The sequence below is a fragment of the Lissotriton helveticus genome, chromosome 4_2, assembly GCF_964261635.1.
Source record: "Lissotriton helveticus chromosome 4_2, aLisHel1.1, whole genome shotgun sequence".
NCBI classification, from domain to species: Eukaryota; Metazoa; Chordata; class Amphibia; order Caudata; family Salamandridae; genus Lissotriton; species Lissotriton helveticus.
In genome coordinates this window covers 137,514,376-137,533,269 of record NC_136064.1, presented here as the reverse complement: position 1 = coordinate 137,533,269, position 18,894 = coordinate 137,514,376, and the positions used below count along the sequence as shown (strand labels likewise).

The 18,894-nt window shown below is 52.4% G+C and overlaps 1 protein-coding gene across 1 annotated transcript in view; it reads left to right on the top strand.

Moving 5' to 3' along the window:
• The first annotated feature begins 4,185 nt into the window (after positions 1-4,185).
• LOC144752264 (uncharacterized) overlaps positions 4,186-18,894 on the top strand; it is a 154,650-nt gene continuing 139,941 nt past the window's right edge. Inside the window, exon 1 of the mRNA XM_078640275.1 lies at positions 4,186-4,428. The gene's annotated coding sequence lies outside the window, so the exon portion shown is untranslated. The remainder of the gene's footprint in view (positions 4,429-18,894) is intronic.

Genomic DNA, 18,894 nt, shown 5'->3' with positions numbered 1-18,894 from the left:
CCCCCTGGAGTTAGAATAGTAATTTTTACCCCTACACTATCCAACACTTACCCTACTGTTGCACCCTCGGAGTTAGAATAGTAATTTTTACCCCTACACTATCCAACACTTACCCTACTGTTGCACCCTCAGAGTTAGAATAGTAATTTTTACCTCTACACTATTCAACACTTACCCTACTGTTGCACCCCCTGGAGTTAGAATAGTAATTTTTACCCCTAAACTATCCAACACTTACCCTACTGTTGCACCCTCGGAGTTAGAATAGTAATTTTTACCTCTACGCTATCCAACACTTACCCTACTGTTGCACCCTCGGAGTTAGAATAGTAATTTTTATCTCTACACTATCCAACACTTACCCTACTGTTGCACCCTCGGAGTTAGAATAGTAATTTTTACCTCTACACTATCCAACACTTTCCCTACTGTTGCACCCCCTGGAGTTAGAATAGTAATTTTTACCCCTACACTATCCAACACTTACCCTACTGTTGCACCCTCGGAGTTAGAATAGTAATTTTTACCTCTACACTATTCAACACTTACCCTACTGTTGCACCCTCGGAGTTAGAATAGTAATTTTTACCTCTACACTATCCAATACTTACCCTACTGTTGCACCCTCGGAGTTAGAATAGTAATTTTTACCCCTACACTATCCAACACTTACCCTACTGTTGCACCCTCGGAGTTAGAATAGTAATTTTTACCTCTACACTATCCAACACTTACCCTACTGTTGCACCCTCGGAGTTAGAATAGTAATTTTTACCTCTACACTATCCAATACTTACCCTACTGTTGCACCCTCGGAGTTAGAATAGTAATTTTTACCTCTACACTATCCAATACTTACCCTACTGTTGCACCCTCGGAGTTAGAATAGTAATTTTTACCTCTACACTATTCAACACTTACCCTACTGTTGCACCCTCGGAGTTAGAATAGTAATTTTTACCTCTACACTATCCAATACTTACCCTACTGTTGCACCCTCGGAGTTAGAATAGTAATTTTTATCTCTACACTATCCAACACTTACCCTACTGTTGCACCCTCGGAGTTAGAATAGTAATTTTTACCTCTACACTATCCAACACTTTCCCTACTGTTGCACCCCCTGGAGTTAGAATAGTAATTTTTACCCCTACACTATCCAACACTTAACCTACTGTTGCACCCTCGGAGTTAGAATAGTAATTTTTACCTCTACACTATCCAACACTTACCCTACTGTTGCACCCTCTGAGTTAGAATAGTAATTTTTACCTCTATACTATCCAACACTTACCCTACTGTTGCACCCCCTGGAGTTAGAATAGTAATTTTTACCCCTACACTATCCAACACTTACCCTACTGTTGCACCCTCGGAGTTAGAATAGTAATTTTTACCTCTACACTATCCAATACTTACCCTACTGTTGCACCCTCGGAGTTAGAATAGTAATTTTTACCCCTACACTATCCAACACTTACCCTACTGTTGCACCCTCGGAGTTAGAATAGTAATTTTTACCTCTACACTATCCAACACTTACCCTACTGTTGCACCCTCGGAGTTAGAATAGTAATTTTTACCTCTACGCTATCCAACACTTACCCTACTGTTGCACCCTCGGAGTTAGAATAGTAATTTTTATCTCTACACTATCCAACACTTACCCTACTGTTGCACCCTCGGAGTTAGAATAGTAATTTTTACCTCTACACTATCCAACACTTTCCCTACTGTTGCACCCCCTGGAGTTAGAATAGTAATTTTTACCCCTACACTATCCAACACTTACCCTACTGTTGCACCCTCGGAGTTAGAATAGTAATTTTTACCTCTACACTATTCAACACTTACCCTACTGTTGCACCCTCGGAGTTAGAATAGTAATTTTTACCTCTACACTATCCAATACTTACCCTACTGTTGCACCCTCGGAGTTAGAATAGTAATTTTTACCCCTACACTATCCAACACTTACCCTACTGTTGCACCCTCGGAGTTAGAATAGTAATTTTTACCTCTACACTATCCAACACTTACCCTACTGTTGCACCCTCGGAGTTAGAATAGTAATTTTTACCTCTACACTATCCAATACTTACCCTACTGTTGCACCCTCGGAGTTAGAATAGTAATTTTTACCTCTACACTATCCAATACTTACCCTACTGTTGCACCCTCGGAGTTAGAATAGTAATTTTTACCTCTACACTATCCAACACTTACCCTACTGTTGCACCCTCGGAGTTAGAATAGTAATTTTTACCTCTACGCTATCCAACACTTACCCTACTGTTGCACCCTCGGAGTTAGAATAGTAATTTTTACCTCTACACTATCCAATACTTACCCTACTGTTGCACCCTCGGAGTTAGAATAGTAATTTTTACCTCTACACTATCCAATACTTACCCTACTGTTGCACCCTCGGAGTTAGAATAGTAATTTTTACCTCTACACTATCCAATACTTACCCTACTGTTGCACCCTCGGAGTTAGAATAGTAATTTTTACCTCTACACTATTCAACACTTTCCCTACTGTTGCACCCCCTGGAGTTAGAATAGTAATTTTTACCTCTACGCTATCCAATACTTACCCTACTGTTGCACCCTCGGAGTTAGAATAGTAATTTTTACCTCTACACTATCCAACACTTACCCTACTGTTGCACCCTCTGAGTTAGAATAGTAATTTTTATCTCTACACTATCCAACACTTACCCTACTGTTGCACCCTCGGAGTTAGAATAGTAATTTTTATCTCTACACTATCCAACACTTACCCTACTGTTGCACCCTCGGAGTTAGAATAGTAATTTTTACCTCTACACTATCCAACACTTTCCCTACTGTTGCACCCCCTGGAGTTAGAATAGTAATTTTTACCCCTACACTATCCAACACTTACCCTACTGTTGCACCCTCGGAGTTAGAATAGTAATTTTTACCTCTACACTATCCAATACTTACCCTACTGTTGCACCCTCGGAGTTAGAATAGTAATTTTTACCTCTACACTATTCAACACTTTCCCTACTGTTGCACCCCCTGGAGTTAGAATAGTAATTTTTACCTCTACGCTATCCAATACTTACCCTACTGTTGCACCCTCGGAGTTAGAATAGTAATTTTTACCTCTACACTATCCAACACTTACCCTACTGTTGCACCCTCTGAGTTAGAATAGTAATTTTTATCTCTACACTATCCAACACTTACCCTACTGTTGCACCCTCGGAGTTAGAATAGTAATTTTTACCTCTACACTATCCAACACTTTCCCTACTGTTGCACCCCCTGGAGTTAGAATAGTAATTTTTACCCCTACACTATTCAACACTTACCCTACTGTTGCACCCCCTGGAGTTAGAATAGTAATTTTTACCCCTACACTATCCAACACTTACCCTACTGTTGCACCCTCGGAGTTAGAATAGTAATTTTTACCTCTACACTATCCAACACTTACCCTACTGTTGCACCCTCGGAGTTAGAATAGTAATTTTTACCCCTACACTATCCAACACTTACCCTACTGTTGCACCCTCGGAGTTAGAATAGTAATTTTTACCTCTACACTATCCAATACTTACCCTACTGTTGCACCCACTTGAGTTAGAATAGTAAATTTTACCCCTACACTATCCAATACTTACCAAACATGCAATGTAATGTAAAGCGTTGTAATGGTATGCGTTGTAAAGGTAGTATGCGTTGTAATGGAATGCGTTGTAAATGTAGTTTTTAAAATTTCGTTGTAATGGCATGCGTTTTAATGGATGTTGCGTTGTAAGAAATGCATTGTAAAGGTGTGCGTTGTAAAAGTGTGCGTTGTAACGTCATACATCCCTATTCACCACTTCCAGTTCCCACCGCACACAGCACATGCCAGACTCTTGCCACCTTCCATCTTTCTTTCCTGAAGGCTATTTTTTGGATTTCACGCAGTTGGCAGATTCGTGTTTTGAGTAGGATTGGCGCACACATTATTGTGTGCGTTGGTAACCACAAATGGCTTTGTAGCTGCAAGCAGGCCAGATGTGACTTCAGATTGTGTGGGGCTGCCTCATCCTCTTCGCACGCCATGTGTGGGGCACAGAGCTCAGGCATGCTAGGAGGGGGGGGGGGGCTTCCTGTGCTTCTCCTCCTGTCTCACTAAAAAGAAACCCATCCAGCAGCAGAAGGCACACATGAGCTGTCTCTGTGCTCTGCACGCCGCAGCATCTCTGGCTGCACTGTGCACACTGGTGCACCTCTGTGCATGCACGGATACACGCACACACACGCACGCACGCACGCACACAGATCTCCAGCTACGCTGCACAGACGGACCCACCTCTGGCTGCGCCTCCACGTCCGGTTGTGAGCACCGTGTGACCGTCGACAAGTTCCCCACGGTGAAGAGGCGAGAGCAGCTCTGCTGCAGGTAATCTTTGTATGTTTGTGGAGTTAGGCGAGCTGCTGAAAGCTCGAGACACGTTCGAGGTAGATGTCTGTCTCTGCCTTAGCCTGGTGTCCTCTTGAAACTTTGAGCCCAATATGAGCCGAGCTTTCACGGAGGGTGACATGGCCTCGTGACTCCAGCTGCCGACCATGTAACAAGGTGGGATGCTGGCATCCTGTGAAGCTTGAACGATTTCTCTGTCCCCAAATGTTTTTGGAACTTCTTCTGTGTCTGTTGTGAAGCGCTCCTATGGCCTTCATCAAGGTTCATGCTATGTAAAACTGGCAAAAATAAAATGTTGACTTTCCCTCTTGTCCACATTCTAACATTATCCCACAAAAGTAAGGGACAAAGCATTAACCTTAGATGTACCCATGTAGCAGCTGAATTGCATACTGTAAATCTAGGATCAATACCTGCTTCCTTGCTTGAGGGTGCTGCCTCGTGGGAGGGAGGGTGCTGCCCCCTGCGGGAGGGAGGGTGCTGCCCCCCGGGAGGGAGGGTGTTTCCCCCCACGGGAGGGAGGGTGTTTCCCCCCGTAGGAGGGAGGGTGCTGCCCCCTGTGGGAGGAAAGGTGCTGCCCCCCCACGGGAGGGAGGGTGCTTCCCCCCACGGGAGGGAGGGTGATGCCCCTGCGGGAGGGAGGGTGCATCCTCCCCATGGGAGGGAGGGTGCTGCCCCCGTGGGAGTGAGGGTGCTGCCCCCCGGGAGGGAGGGTACTTCCCCCACAGGAGGGAGGGGGCTGTCCCCCACAGAAGGGAGGGTACTGCCCCCCCTCAGGCAAGGGTGGCGATTAGCTGGTCTTCAGTAACTTTGTTCTAGCTGTGATGGGGGATTCGTTGCGGGTGGTTGTGTGCGGTGTTTTTCTCGAAGGAGAAGTGGATGCAGCCGTGGTCGTTCAAGTGGAGTTCGGTGGTGTGACTGAAGGTGATGTGGCTGCTGGCGGAAAAGATGGGGTTGAGCGTGTCCGTCGGAGTGGGTTGGTGTCGTGACGAGCTGTTTGAGTCCGAGGTTGGTGAGGTTGTCCAGCAGGGTGGTGGAGTTGCTGTTGTTGGTGTTCTTTAGGTGGAAGTTCAGGTCTCGGAGGAGCATGTAGTCTGTGGAGGCCGAGGCATGCGAGCTGACACAGGAAGGAGAGTACTGCTCCATGGGAGGGAAGGAGCTGCCCCACATGGGAGAGGGTGGTGCCCAGCAGGAGGTAGAGTACTGTCTTGCAGGAGGGAGGGAGCTGCACAATAGGAGGGAGGTTGCTGCCCACAGGAGGGAGGGTGCTGCCCCACAGGTGGGAGAGAGGGTGTAGCCCCCCTGCAGGAGTGAGGGTGCTGCCCCCCTGCAGGAGGGAGGGTGCTTCCCCCCTCCAGGAGTGAGGGTGCTGCCCCCCCTCAGGAGGGAGGATGCTGCCCCCCTGCGGGAGGGAGGGTGTTTCCCCCATGGGAGTGAGGGTGCTGCCACCCCGGGAGGGAGGGTGCTCCCCCCCACAGAAGGGAGGGTGCTGCCCCCCATGGTAGGGAGGGTGGTATCCCCCACATGAGGGAGGGTACTGCCCCCCTTCAGGCAAGGGTGGCGATTAGCTGGTCTTTGGTGACTTTGTGCCAGCTGCGATGGGGGATTCGTTGCGGGTGGTTGTGTGCGGTGTTTTTCTCAAAGGAGAAGTGGATGCAGCCGTGGTCAGTCAAGTGGAGTTTGGTGTTGTGACTGAAGGTGACGTGGCTGCTGGTAGAACAGAGGGGGTTGAGCGTGTCCAGCGGAGTGGGTTGGTGTCGTGACGAGCTGTTTGATTCTGAGGTTGGCGAGGTTATCCAGCAGGGTGGTGGAGTTGCTGTCGTTGGCGTTCTCAAGGTGGAAGTTCAGGTCTCGGAGGAGCATGTAGTCTGTGGAGGCCGAGGCATGCGAGCTGACGCAGGAAGGAGAGTACTGCTCCACAGGAGGGAGGGAGCTCCCCACAGGGGAGAGGGTGGTGCCCAGCAGGAGGTAGGGTGCTGTCTTGCAGGAGGGAGGGAGCTGCACAATAGGAGGGAGGTTGCTGCCCACAGGAGGGTGGGTGCTGTAATGCAGGAGGGAGGATGCTACGCTCCAGAAAGGAGGTGTCTGCCCCACAGAAGAGAGTACACTGCCCCATAGGGGAGAGAGTGCTGCCCTGCATGAGGGAGGGTTCTGTCCCCCATGAGGGAGAGTGCTGACTCACAGGAGGGAAGGTGCTGCCCACAGGAGAAAGGGTGCAGCCATGCAGGAGGGAAGGTGCTACTCTGCAGGAAGGAGGGTACTGCCCCACAGGAGGGTGGGAGCTGCCACACAGGGGTGAGGGTGCAGCCCAGCCAGAGGGAGGGAGGATTGTGCCCTGCAGAAGGGAGGGCGCTTTCCTGCAGAAGGGATGGTGCTGCCCCACAGGAGAGAGGGTGCTGCCCCGAAGGAGGGATGGTGCTCTCCACAACTGAGAGAGTGCTGCCCCGCTGGAGGGAGAGTGCTGCCCCACAGGAGGGAGTGCACTTCCCCACAGGGAGATAATGCTACCCTGCAAGAGGGAGGGTGCATAGAGTATCCTGAAGTGGGGAAGTAGATTGTAGTGTGGCTGAGCATAATATAGTAGTATGGCTGAATTGTGTGGGTTAAGTATAAGGTAGGAGTGGTGAATATATTGTAGTGGGGCGCTATTGTAGTTTGGGTGAGTATCTTGTATGGGTTGTATATATGGTAGGGTCAGAGAGCATATTGTAGTGTGGATGAGTATATTATAGTGTGGGAGTATATTGTAGGGACTGAGTATATTACAGTGTGGGTAAGTATATTGTAGTTTGGTATATTGTAGTAGTTGTGTATATGGTAGTGTGGGTTAGTCTAATGTATTGGGGAGTATATTGTAATGGAGAGTGTATAGTAGTGTAGGTAAGTATATAGTAGCCAAAGAGTATACTTAAGTAGTGGAATACCTTGTGGAGTGGCGAGTATATTGAAGTGGGAGAATATACTGAAGTAGGGGAGTATATTGTGGTGTGGGAGTATATTATAGTGTAGGAGTATACTGGAGTGGGGGAGTACATTGTAGTGCGGTGAGTATATTGTGAGAGGTGGGGTATCCTGAAGTGAGGGAGTACATTATAGTGGAGGTGAGGATATTGCAGATGGGGAGCATACTAGAGTGGGGGAGTATATAGTAGCGCAGTGAGTATATTGTAGGGGGAGTGTTCTGGGTCTTCTGTGAGTGTTCAGTGTCTTCTGCGGGTGTTCAGGGTATTCTATAAGTTTACAGTGTCTTCTGTGAGTGTTTGACACTACTGTGGGTGTTCAGTATCTTTTGTGATTGTTCATGGCCTTCTGTGAGTTGTCAGATTGTTCTTTGGGTGTTTGGAGTCTTCTGTGAGTGATCAGGGTTCTCTGTGAGTGTTCAAGGTCTTCTGTGAGTGTTTGGGTCTTCTGTGAGTGGTTAGGGTCTTCTTTGAGTGTTCAGTGTCTTCTGTGAGTGTTCAGGGTCTCCGTGAGTGATTGTCTTCTGTGAATGCTCAGTGTCTTCTGTGAGTGTTTTGGTCTTCTGTGAGTGTTCAGTCTCTTATGTGAGTGTTCAGTGTCTTCTGTGAGTGTTCAGGGTCTTCTCTGAGTGTTCAGTGTCTTCCGTGAGTTTTCAGAGTCTACAGTGAGTGTTCAGTGTCTTCTGTGAGTGTTCAGAGTCTACAGTGAGTGTTCAGTGTCTTCCGTGAGTTTTCAGAGTCTACAGTGAGTGTTCAGTGTCTTCTGTGAATGCTCAGTGTCTTCTGTGAGTGTTTTGGTCTTCTGTGAGTGTTCAGTCTCTTCTGTGAGTGTTCAGTGTCTACTGTGAGTGTTCAGGGTATTTGTGAGTGATTGTCTTCTGTGAGTGTTCAGTGTCTTCTGTGAGTGTTTGGGTCTTCTGTGAGTGTTCAGGGTCTTCTGTAGGTGTTTGGGTCTCCTGTGAATATTCTTGGTCTTCCGTTAATGGTTGGGGTCTTCTGTGAATGTTCAGGGTCTCCTGTGAGTGTTCAAGATCTCCTGGGAATATTTGCATCTTCTGTGAGTGTTTGGGTCTTCTCTGAGTGTTCAGTGTCTTCCGTGAGTTTTCAGGGTCTACAGTGAGTGTTCAGTGTCTTCTGTGAGTGTTCAGTGTCTTCTGTGAGTGTTTGGGTCTTCTGTGTGTGTTCAGGGTCTTCTGTGAGTGTTCAGGGTCTTCTGTGAGTGTTCAGTGTCTTCTGTGAGTGTCCAGGGTCTTCAGTGAGTGTTCAGTGTCTTCCGTGAGTGTTCAGTGTCTTCTGTGAGTGTTCAGGGTCTTCAGTGAGTGTTCAGTGTCTTCTGTGAGTGTTCAGTGTCTTCTGTGAGTGTCCAGGGTCTTCAGTGAGTGTTCAGTGTCTTCTGTGAGTGTTCAGTGTCTTCTATGAGTGTTCATCGTCTTCTGTGAGTGATTGTCTTCTGTGAGTGTTCAGTGTCTTGTGTGAGTGTTTGGGTCTTCTGTGTGTGTTCAGGGTCTTCTGTGAGTGTTCAGGGTCTTCCGTGAGTTTTCAGAGTCTACAGTGAGTGTTCAGTGTCTTCTGTGAGTGTTCAGTGTCTTCTGTGAGTGTTCAGGGTCTCTGTGAGTGATTGTCTTCTGTGAATGCTCAGTGTCTTCTGTGAGTGTTTTGGTCTTCTGTGAGTGTTCAGTCTCTTCTGTGAGTGTTCAGTGTCTACTGTGAGTGTTGGACAGGCCGCATGTTCGAGCTGTCCCCCCTCCCCGCAATGGGACCAGGACACTGGCTCTCCCTGCATCCCCAGCCAGAGTCCACAAACGACCACCCGAAGTACCCTGCAATCCCTCCACTACAAGACACCAGCTCCGGACCCAGCTGGCCCGGGTCACCATCTACCCCACGACATCGACCCGGCCGCCATCTTGGGGCACTGCAGCACGAGGCCGCGTGGCCTCAACTCGACCCTAACCCCGGGCCCGGCCGGTCCCGACATCGAGGCCCCACCATCCTCCCAGGAGGCAGAGTGATCACTTGGCGAGTCAATGGGAGAAGGAATCGTCAACGGCTCTCCTCCGCCAGGTGTCGATCACCCCAGGCCGCCTGGGCGCTGGCTCCACCCCCCTGCTGGGTGTCTGGACTCCCTCATCCCGGACCTCCCGGCCCCCAGGCGCGAGGGTCCGGACATCAAAGGGGACCAGACCTATAACTGGGGCAGGGCCAGACCAGGAAGGCAGTTGTATCCTGGAGTCGAGAGACCCGAGAAGAACTCATCCGTGACTTGGCCTGCTGGCGCTGCCGCGGCCCTCTGCCTCGTGAAACCATTGTCTTGGCCTGCTGGCGCTGCCGCGGCCCTCTGCCTCGTGAAACCATCGTCTTGGCCTGCTGGCGCTGCCGCGGCCCTCTGCCTCGTGAAACCATCGTCTTGGCCTGCTGGCGCTGCCGCGGCCCTCTGCTTTATGAGACTATCACCTTGGCCTGCTGGCGCTGCCGCGGCCCGATCCACAGACCCTCCAGCTCGAGGATTGTGAGCTCGCCTTTTACCACAACCTGTACCGATCCGGTACCAAGACTGTCCCGCTACCCCCTTTCCCTACAGAGACTAGAAGTGAGAGGACCCCCGGGTCCAAGTTATCCTGTATCGCTGATATCCTTGCCTTAAGAACCTTATATAAAGCCTTGAACTCGACTTGGTGTGGTGCCTGTTTGTGGGGAGGGAGGGTACTTGTCTGTACGATCGCCGGAGACGGTCCCCCTCGGGGATCTCTCCCTCGGTATCCGGCCGACCCTCTGGGTCCCCGTCTAACATTGGTGGCAGCGGTGGGATCCGAACCTACGCATAATCGTACAGAAAGTCACTCGCCCCACCACACACAACAACCATGTCAATAGAGAGCGGAACAACGGAAAAATTTCAGATGGAAAAATTGGAAGACTACAACCACCGGGAACTGAAGCAATATTGCATAGAACTTGGACTTCCAACCACAGGTCTTAGCACAAAGGAAGACTTCAAACGAGCCCTAGAAGCTTGGGCAGAAACGGGTACGGCCGTACCCCGAACACAAACAACCGAAACGAGCCCCGCACCAACTAAAGAAAGAGCGGATCTCTCCCTGGAAGAGATCCGAGAAAGAGAAAAAACCAGACTCCACGAATTAGAACTTGCCCGACTTCGCTTGGATGGGGAACTCAAGCTGGCAGAACAAAAAATAACCCTGGAACACTTACGGCTCAGGGAAGAGCGGGAAGACAAGCAAAGACAGAGGGAGCTAGAGGAAAAGAGACTAGAGTACGAACATGAGCGCAATCTCAAAGCACTGGAGATTCAGAAACAGAATAAAGACCTCGGGCTACCCGAACGACCGACCCCGTCTGCCTCGACCGAGCCCAAGGTTCACATCCCCAAAGATGTCATCCGGGAATACCACAAGAACGATGATATCCAGCAGTGGTTTAAAGCCTATGAGGTGGCAATGACCTCCCACCGGATTCCCCGAAGCGATTGGGGAGCCGGATTATGGGGGAGGTTTGTCAACGAAGGGCGGGACGCCCTGCTGCAACTCCCGGACCAGCTAATGACCTCCTACGACCACATGAAGGCCGCCCTCCTCACTCGATACGGGCTCACACCTGAGATGTACCGCCAACGGTTCCGCGACTGCAAACGGATTCCGGGTACAACTTGGGTGGAGTACGTGAACTTTTTTAGCCGAGCCTTCGAGGGGTGGATCAAGGGCAACAAAGTAACCACCTACGAACAACTCTTTGACCTTATCGTATGGGAACACCTGTCGAACAACTGCTTCGTGGAGCTCCGGCAACACCTCCTGGACAGCAAGCTAACCGACCCTCGACAACTCGCCGCCGAAGCCGACCGGTGGGAAAGCACCCGAGTTGGCCGGAGCGCACCCAGCGAAGTATCCAGATCGTATCGCCCCCGAGGGGGAGGAGGAAGTCAGGGTCGGGGGAGAGACCCCGGCCCCTCGTCACCCCCCAGAAACCCCTCGACCCCGGTTGGCCGGGGAAGCCCTGCCGTCCGGGCCGGTTTCCGGGCCAACATTACGTGCCACAGGTGCCAGCGACCCGGCCACTACGCCAGTGATCCCAACTGCCCAAAGAATCCGAACACGACTCCCCGCCAAGTTGCAGCGGCGGCCCTAGGGGAAGAAATAATCCCGGAAGACCAAGAGGAGTACGAGACCGATCCCTCGGAATGGGCACCCGCCGCCATGGCACTGGTCTGCTTAGGGGAGAGAGACATGATTCCGCGGGCCCCCCTTCCCGCCAACACACAGAAGTACGGTCAATGGGTTAACATCAATGGTCGCCGGGCGGAAGCCCTCCGCGACACCGGGGCCAGTGTAACGGCGGTCCGACGCCACCTCGTCACTCCAGACCAAATCTTGCCGAACATTCTTTGCCCTGTTCGATCAGCCGACAACTCCGAAAGCCTATGCCACATGGCCTGCGTCCCCTTCGAGTGGGGAGGAGTAACAGGGATGTTAAAAGTAACTGTCCGCGATGATGCCCCCGTGGACTGCCTCCTAGGAAACGACCTTGAAAGCTCTCCCTGGGCAGCTGTCGAACGGAGGGAGCACCTGGGGATGCTTGGCCTCCCCGAATGGGTCTGCGTCACGACCCGGTCCATGACCGCCCGCGCGGTCCCCAGCCCAGAAGAGCCCGAGTGGCCAGAACCTCCTCCCGCGCTCCTCCCAGAGGAGGCCGCCCCAGAAGCCATTCCCTTGACCCAAACCGAAGAAGGACCCGACCAGCTTCGGGACGTCCCTGACCTGGCACAATGGCGGCAGGAGGGAGGCCCCACGCAGGAACAATTCCGGGCCGAGCAAAAAACCTGTCCTTCTCTCGAAGGACTCCGGCAGCAAGCCCTGGCCCAGAGCACCGGGGATACCTCGGGGGCCCACTGGATCTACTGGGACCAAGACCTGCTCTACAGCGAGCAGAAAATTGCAGAACTAGGGGCCAGTCGGGTGCTGGTGGTGCCCCTTCGCTTCCGAGACTTCCTCCTGAACTTAGCCCACGATGTCCCCCTTGCCGGACACCTGGGGCAGGATAAAACCTACGACCGCCTGGTGACCCATTTTTTCTGGCCCCACATGCGGAAGGATGTCACCAACCACTGCAAGGCCTGCCCCACCTGCCAGGCCAGCGGAAAAAGTGGCCGAAAAATCAAAGCACCATTACAACCCTTTCCTGTCGTCACCACCCCGTTTGAACGAGTGGGAATAGACATTGTGGGGCCCCTCGACCCTCGAACAGCCCAAGGACACCGGTTCATCCTGGTCCTCGTAGACCACGCCACCCGCTATCCCGAGGCCATCCCTCTTCGGACTGTGACGGCCCCCGTGGTGGGCCGGGCCCTGATGGGGATCTTCTCCCGGGTGGGGTTCCCCCGGGAGGTCGTCAGTGACAGGGGCACGAACTTTATCTCCAGATATATGAAGTCCCTCTGGCAGCAATGCGGGGTCACCTACAAATTCACGACCCCCTATCACCCGCAAGGAAACGGACTGGTCGAGAGATTCAACCGCACCCTCAAGGGGATGATTATGGGTCTAGAAGAACCCCTTCGACGCCAGTGGGACGTACTGCTTCCATGCCTCCTGTTTGCCTATCGGGAGGTCCCGCAGAAGTCCCTCGGCTTCAGCCCCTTTGAACTACTGTACGGGCACCCCGTCCGGGGCCCCCTCAGCCTAGTCAAGGAAGGTTGGGAGCAGCCTCCCCAGAAAACTCCCCCGGACATCTACCGGTATCTCCTGGCTCTCCGCAACCAGACCCGGCGGTTCCGAGACACCGCCAAAGCCAACCTCGAGGCCAGTCAGGAGGACATGAAGAGGTGGTACGATCAGCACACGTCCTCCATTGAGTTCGAACCTGGACAACAGGTCTGGGTGATGTCCCCGGTTGAGCCCTGTGCCCTCCAAGACAGATGGTCCGGGCCCTTCAAGGTAATCGAACGCAAGGGGCCCGTCACCTATTTAATCGACATGGAGACTGCCCGGAACCCCCTACGGGTCCTCCATGCCAACAGGCTCAAACCCCATTTTGTGCGATCCGAACTCAGCCTCCTGATGGCTACCGATACTGGGACAGAAGAAGACTCCGAACCCCTTCCGGACTTACTGAGGGCCCTCGAGCAGGATGGCTCAGTGGAAGGGGTCCAGCTCTCCGAGGCCCTGTCCCCGGAGCAACGCCAAGACTGCCAAACGCTCCTGAGGCAGTTCGCCTCCCTGTTCTCCCTCACCCCCGGAGTCACCCCCTGGTGCCTCCACGATGTGGACACCGGGGACAGCCCTCCTATTCGACACCGAGCATACCGCGTACCAGACCGGGTACGAGCCTGCATCCAGACCGAGGTGTCCAAGATGCTGACCCTAGGAGTGATCGAACCCTCAGACAGTCCCTGGGCGAGCCCAGTCGTCCTGGTTCCCAAGGCAGCTGCCCCGGGCGTTGCCCCTGAGCTCCGGTTCTGCGTGGACTATCGAGGGCTGAATGCAGTTACCCGGACCGACGCTCATCCCATCCCCCGGGCAGACGAGCTAATTGACCGGATGGGGGCCGCCCGCTACCTGAGCATCTTCGACCTAACAGCGGGCTACTGGCAGATCGGCCTCACCCCTAGGGCCCAAGAACGATCCGCCTTCTCTACCCCAGACGGGCACTTCCACTTTAAAGTCATGCCCTTTGGCATGAAAAACGCCCCGGCGACGTTCCAACGGCTGGTAAACCAGGTACTGGCGGGCCTGGAAGACTTCAGCGCCGCCTACCTGGACGACATTGCTGTGTACAGCCACCAGTGGACCGACCACCTCCGCCACCTGCGGGAGGTTCTACACGCCCTCCAGCAAGCCGGGCTCACCATCAAGGCCAGCAAGTGCCAAGTTGGCCAAGGGTCCGTGACCTACCTGGGACACCAAGTGGGAAGCGGGCTGGTGGCCCCTCTCCAACTCAAGATTGCTGCCATCCAGGCCTGGCAACCCCCTACGAGCCAAACGGAGGTCCGGGCCTTCCTGGGGCTCACCGGATACTACCGGCGGTTCGTGAAGGACTATGGCAGCATCGTGGGGCCCCTCACAGAGCTCACCTCCAAAAAGAGCCCCAAAACCGTCAACTGGACCCCGGACTGCCAATCAGCCTTCGAGAAGCTAAAGACCGCCATGTGCACAGCCCCCGTGCTCCAGGCTCCCGACTACAGCCGGGAATTCATTGTGCAGACGGACGCCTCCGATCATGGTGTGGGGGCCGTCCTCTCCCAACTCAACACCGAAGGGGTCGACCATCCGGTGGTCTTCATCAGCAGACGCCTCTTGCCCCGAGAACAGCGCTGGAGCACCATTGAGAGGGAGGCCTTCGCCGTAGTCTGGGCACTCAAGAAGCTCCGGCCATACCTCTTCGGCACCCACTTCCGGGTGCAAACAGACCACCGACCCCTGCAATGGCTGATGCAAATGCGGGGGGAGAACCCGAAGCTGTTGCGCTGGTCCATCTCCCTGCAGGGGATGGACTTCACGGTGGAACATCGTCCAGGCCAGGACCACGCCAACGCCGACGGCCTGTCACGCTTTTTCCGCCTCAGCGAGGAGAGTCCCCAGGAAGATGGCTGACTCTCCCCGCCTTCAGCTGGGGGGGACGCATGTTGGACAGGCCGCATGTTCGAGCTGTCCCCCCTCCCCGCAATGGGACCAGGACCCTGGCTCTCCCTGCATCCCCAGCCAGAGTCCACAAACGACCACCCGAAGTACCCTGCAATCCCTCCACTACAAGACACCAGCTCCGGACCCAGCTGGCCCGGGTCACCATCTACCCCACGACATCGACCCGGCCGCCATCTTGGGGCACTGCAGCACGAGGCCGCGTGGCCTCAACTCGACCCTAACCCCGGGCCCGGCCGGTCCCGACATCGAGGCCCCACCATCCTCCCAGGAGGCAGAGTGATCACTTGGCGAGTCAATGGGAGAAGGAATCGTCAACGGCTCTCCTCCGCCAGGTGTCGATCACCCCAGGCCGCCTGGGCGCTGGCTCCACCCCCCTGCTGGGTGTCTGGACTCCCTCATCCCGGACCTCCCGGCCCCCAGGCGCGAGGGTCCGGACATCAAAGGGGACCAGACCTATAACTGGGGCAGGGCCAGACCAGGAAGGCAGTTGTATCCTGGAGTCGAGAGACCCGAGAAGAACTCATCCGTGACTTGGCCTGCTGGCGCTGCCGCGGCCCTCTGCCTCGTGAAACCATCGTCTTGGCCTGCTGGCGCTGCCGCGGCCCTCTGCCTCGTGAAACCATCGTCTTGGCCTGCTGGCGCTGCCGCGGCCCTCTGCCTCGTGAAACCATCGTCTTGGCCTGCTGGCGCTGCCGCGGCCCTCTGCTTTATGAGACTATCACCTTGGCCTGCTGGCGCTGCCGCGGCCCGATCCACAGACCCTCCAGCTCGAGGATTGTGAGCTCGCCTTTTACCACAACCTGTACCGATCCGGTACCAAGACTGTCCCGCTACCCCCTTTCCCTACAGAGACTAGAAGTGAGAGGACCCCCGGGTCCAAGTTATCCTGTATCGCTGATATCCTTGCCTTAAGAACCTTATATAAAGCCTTGAACTCGACTTGGTGTGGTGCCTGTTTGTGGGGAGGGAGGGTACTTGTCTGTACGATCGCCGGAGACGGTCCCCCTCGGGGATCTCTCCCTCGGTATCCGGCCGACCCTCTGGGTCCCCGTCTAACAGTGAGTGTTCAGGGTCCTCTGTGAGTGATTGTCTTCTGTGAGTAGTGAGGGTCTTCTGTAGGTGTCTGGTTCTTCTATGAGTGTGCAAGGTCTTCTTTGAGCGTTCAGGGTCTCCTGTGAGTGATTGTCTTCTGTGAGTGTTCAGTGTCTTCTGTGAGTGTTTGGGTCTTCTGTGAGTGTTCAGGGTCTTCTGTAGGTGTTTGGGTCTCCTGTGAATATTCTTGGTCTTCCGTTAATGGTTGGGGTCTTCTGTGAATGTTCAGGGTCTCCTGTGAGTGTTCAAGATCTCCTGGGAATATTTGCATCTTCTGTGAGTGTTTGGGTCTTCTCTGAGTGTTCAGTGTCTTCCGTGAGTTTTCAGGGTCTACAGTGAGTGTTCAGTGTCTTCTGTGAGTGTCCAGGGTCTTCAGTGAGTGTTCAGTGTCTTCTGTGAGTGTTCAGTGTCTTCTATGAGTGTTCATCGTCTTCTGTGAGTGATTGTCTTCTGTGAGTGTTCAGTGTCTTGTGTGAGTGTTTGGGTCTTCTGTGTGTGTTCAGGGTCTTCTGTGAGTGTTCAGGGTCTTCTGTGAGTGTTCAGTGTCTTCTGTGAGTGTTCAGTGTCTTCTATGAGTGTTCATCGTCTTCTGTGAGTGATTGTCTTCTGTGAGTGTTCAGTGTCTTGTGTGAGTGTTTGGGTCTTCTGTGTGTGTTCAGGGTCTTCTGTGAGTGTTCAGGGTCTTCTGTGAGTGTTCAGTCTCTTCTGTGAGTGTTCAGTGTCTACTGTGAGTGTTCAGGGTCTTCTCTGAGTGTTCAGTGTCTTCCGTGAGTTTTCAGAGTCTACAGTGAGTGTTCAGTGTCTTCTGTGAGTGTTCAGTGTCTTCTGTGAGTGTTCAGGGTCTCTGTGAGTGATTGTCTTCTGTGAATGCTCAGTGTCTTCTGTGAGTGTTTTGGTCTTCTGTGAGTGTTCAGTCTCTTCTGTGAGTGTTCAGTGTCTACTGTGAGTGTTCAGGGTATTTGTGAGTGATTGTCTTCTGTGAGTGTTCAGTGTCTTCTGTGAGTGTTTGGGTCTTCTGTGAGTGTTCAGGGTCTTCTGTAGGTGTTTGGGTCTCCTGTGAATATTCTTGGTCTTCCGTTAATGGTTGGGGTCTTCTGTGAATGTTCAGGGTCTCCTGTGAGTGTTCAAGATCTCCTGGGAATATTTGCATCTTCTGTGAGTGTTTGGGTCTTCTGTGAGTGTTCAGGGTCTTCTCTGAGTGTTCAGTGTCTTCCGTGAGTTTTCAGGGTCTACAGTGAGTGTTCAGTGTCTTCTGTGAGTGTTCAGTGTCTTCTGTGAGTGTCCAGGGTCTTCAGTGAGTGTTCAGTGTCTTCCGTGAGTGTTCAGTGTCTTCTGTGAGTGTTCAGGGTCTTCAGTGAGTGTTCAGTGTCTTCTGTGAGTGTTCAGTGTCTTCTGTGAGTGTCCAGGGTCTTCAGTGAGTGTTCAGTGTCTTCTGTGAGTGTTCAGTGTCTTCTATGAGTGTTCATCGTCTTCTGTGAGTGATTGTCTTCTGTGAGTGTTCAGTGTCTCATGTGAGTGTTTGGGTCTCCTGTGAGTGATCAGGGTTCTCTGTGAGTGTTCAAGGTCTTCTGTGAGTGTTTGGGTCTTATGTGAGTGGTTAGGGTCTTCTGTGAGTGTTCATGGTCTCCTATGAGTGTTCAGTGTCTTCTTTGAGTGTTCAGTGTCTTCTGTGAGGGTTCAGTGTCTCATATGAGTGTTCAGTGTCTTCTGTGAGGGGTCAGGGTCTTCTCTGAGTGTTCATGGTCTTCTGTGAGTGTATGGGTCTTCTGTGAGTGTTCAGGGTCTTCTCTGAGTGTTCAGTGTCTTCCGTGAGTTTTCAGAGTCTACAGTGAGTGTTCAGTGTCTTCTGTGAGTGTTCAGTGTCTTCTGTGAGTGTTCAGGGTCTCCGTGAGTGATTGTCTTCTGTGAATGCTCAGTGTCTTCTGTGAGTGTTTTGGTCTTCTGTGAGTGTTCAGTCTCTTATGTGAGTGTATGGGTCTTCTGTGAGTGTTCAGGGTCTTCTCTGAGTGTTCAGTGTCTTCCGTGAGTTTTCAGAGTCTACAGTGAGTGTTCAGTGTCTTCTGTGAGTGTTCAGTGTCTTCTGTGAGTGTTCAGGGTCTCTGTGAGTGATTGTCTTCTGTGAATGCTCAGTGTCTTCTGTGAGTGTTTTGGTCTTCTGTGAGTGTTCAGTGTCTACTGTGAGTGTTCAGGGTCCTCTGTGAGTGATTGTCTTCTGTGAGTAGTGAGGGTCTTCTGTAGGTGTCTGGTTCTTCTATGAGTGTGCAAGGTCTTCTTTGAGCGTTCAGGGTCTCCTGTGAGTGATTGTCTTCTGTGAGTGTTCAGTGTCTTCTGTGAGTGTTTGGGTCTTCTGTGAGTGTTCAGGGTCTTCTGTAGGTGTTTGGGTCTCCTGTGAATATTCTTGGTCTTCCGTTAATGGTTGGGGTCTTCTGTGAATGTTCAGGGTCTCCTGTGAGTGTTCAAGATCTCCTGGGAATATTTGCATCTTCTGTGAGTGTTTGGGTCTTCTCTGAGTGTTCAGTGTCTTCCGTGAGTTTTCAGGGTCTACAGTGAGTGTTCAGTGTCTTCTGTGAGTGTTCAGTGTCTTCTGTGAGTGTCCAGGGTCTTCAGTGAGTGTTCAGTGTCTTCCGTGAGTGTTCAGTGTCTTCTGTGAGTGTTCAGGGTCTTCAGTGAGTGTTCAGTGTCTTCTGTGAGTGTTCAGTGTCTTCTGTGAGTGTCCAGGGTCTTCAGTGAGTGTT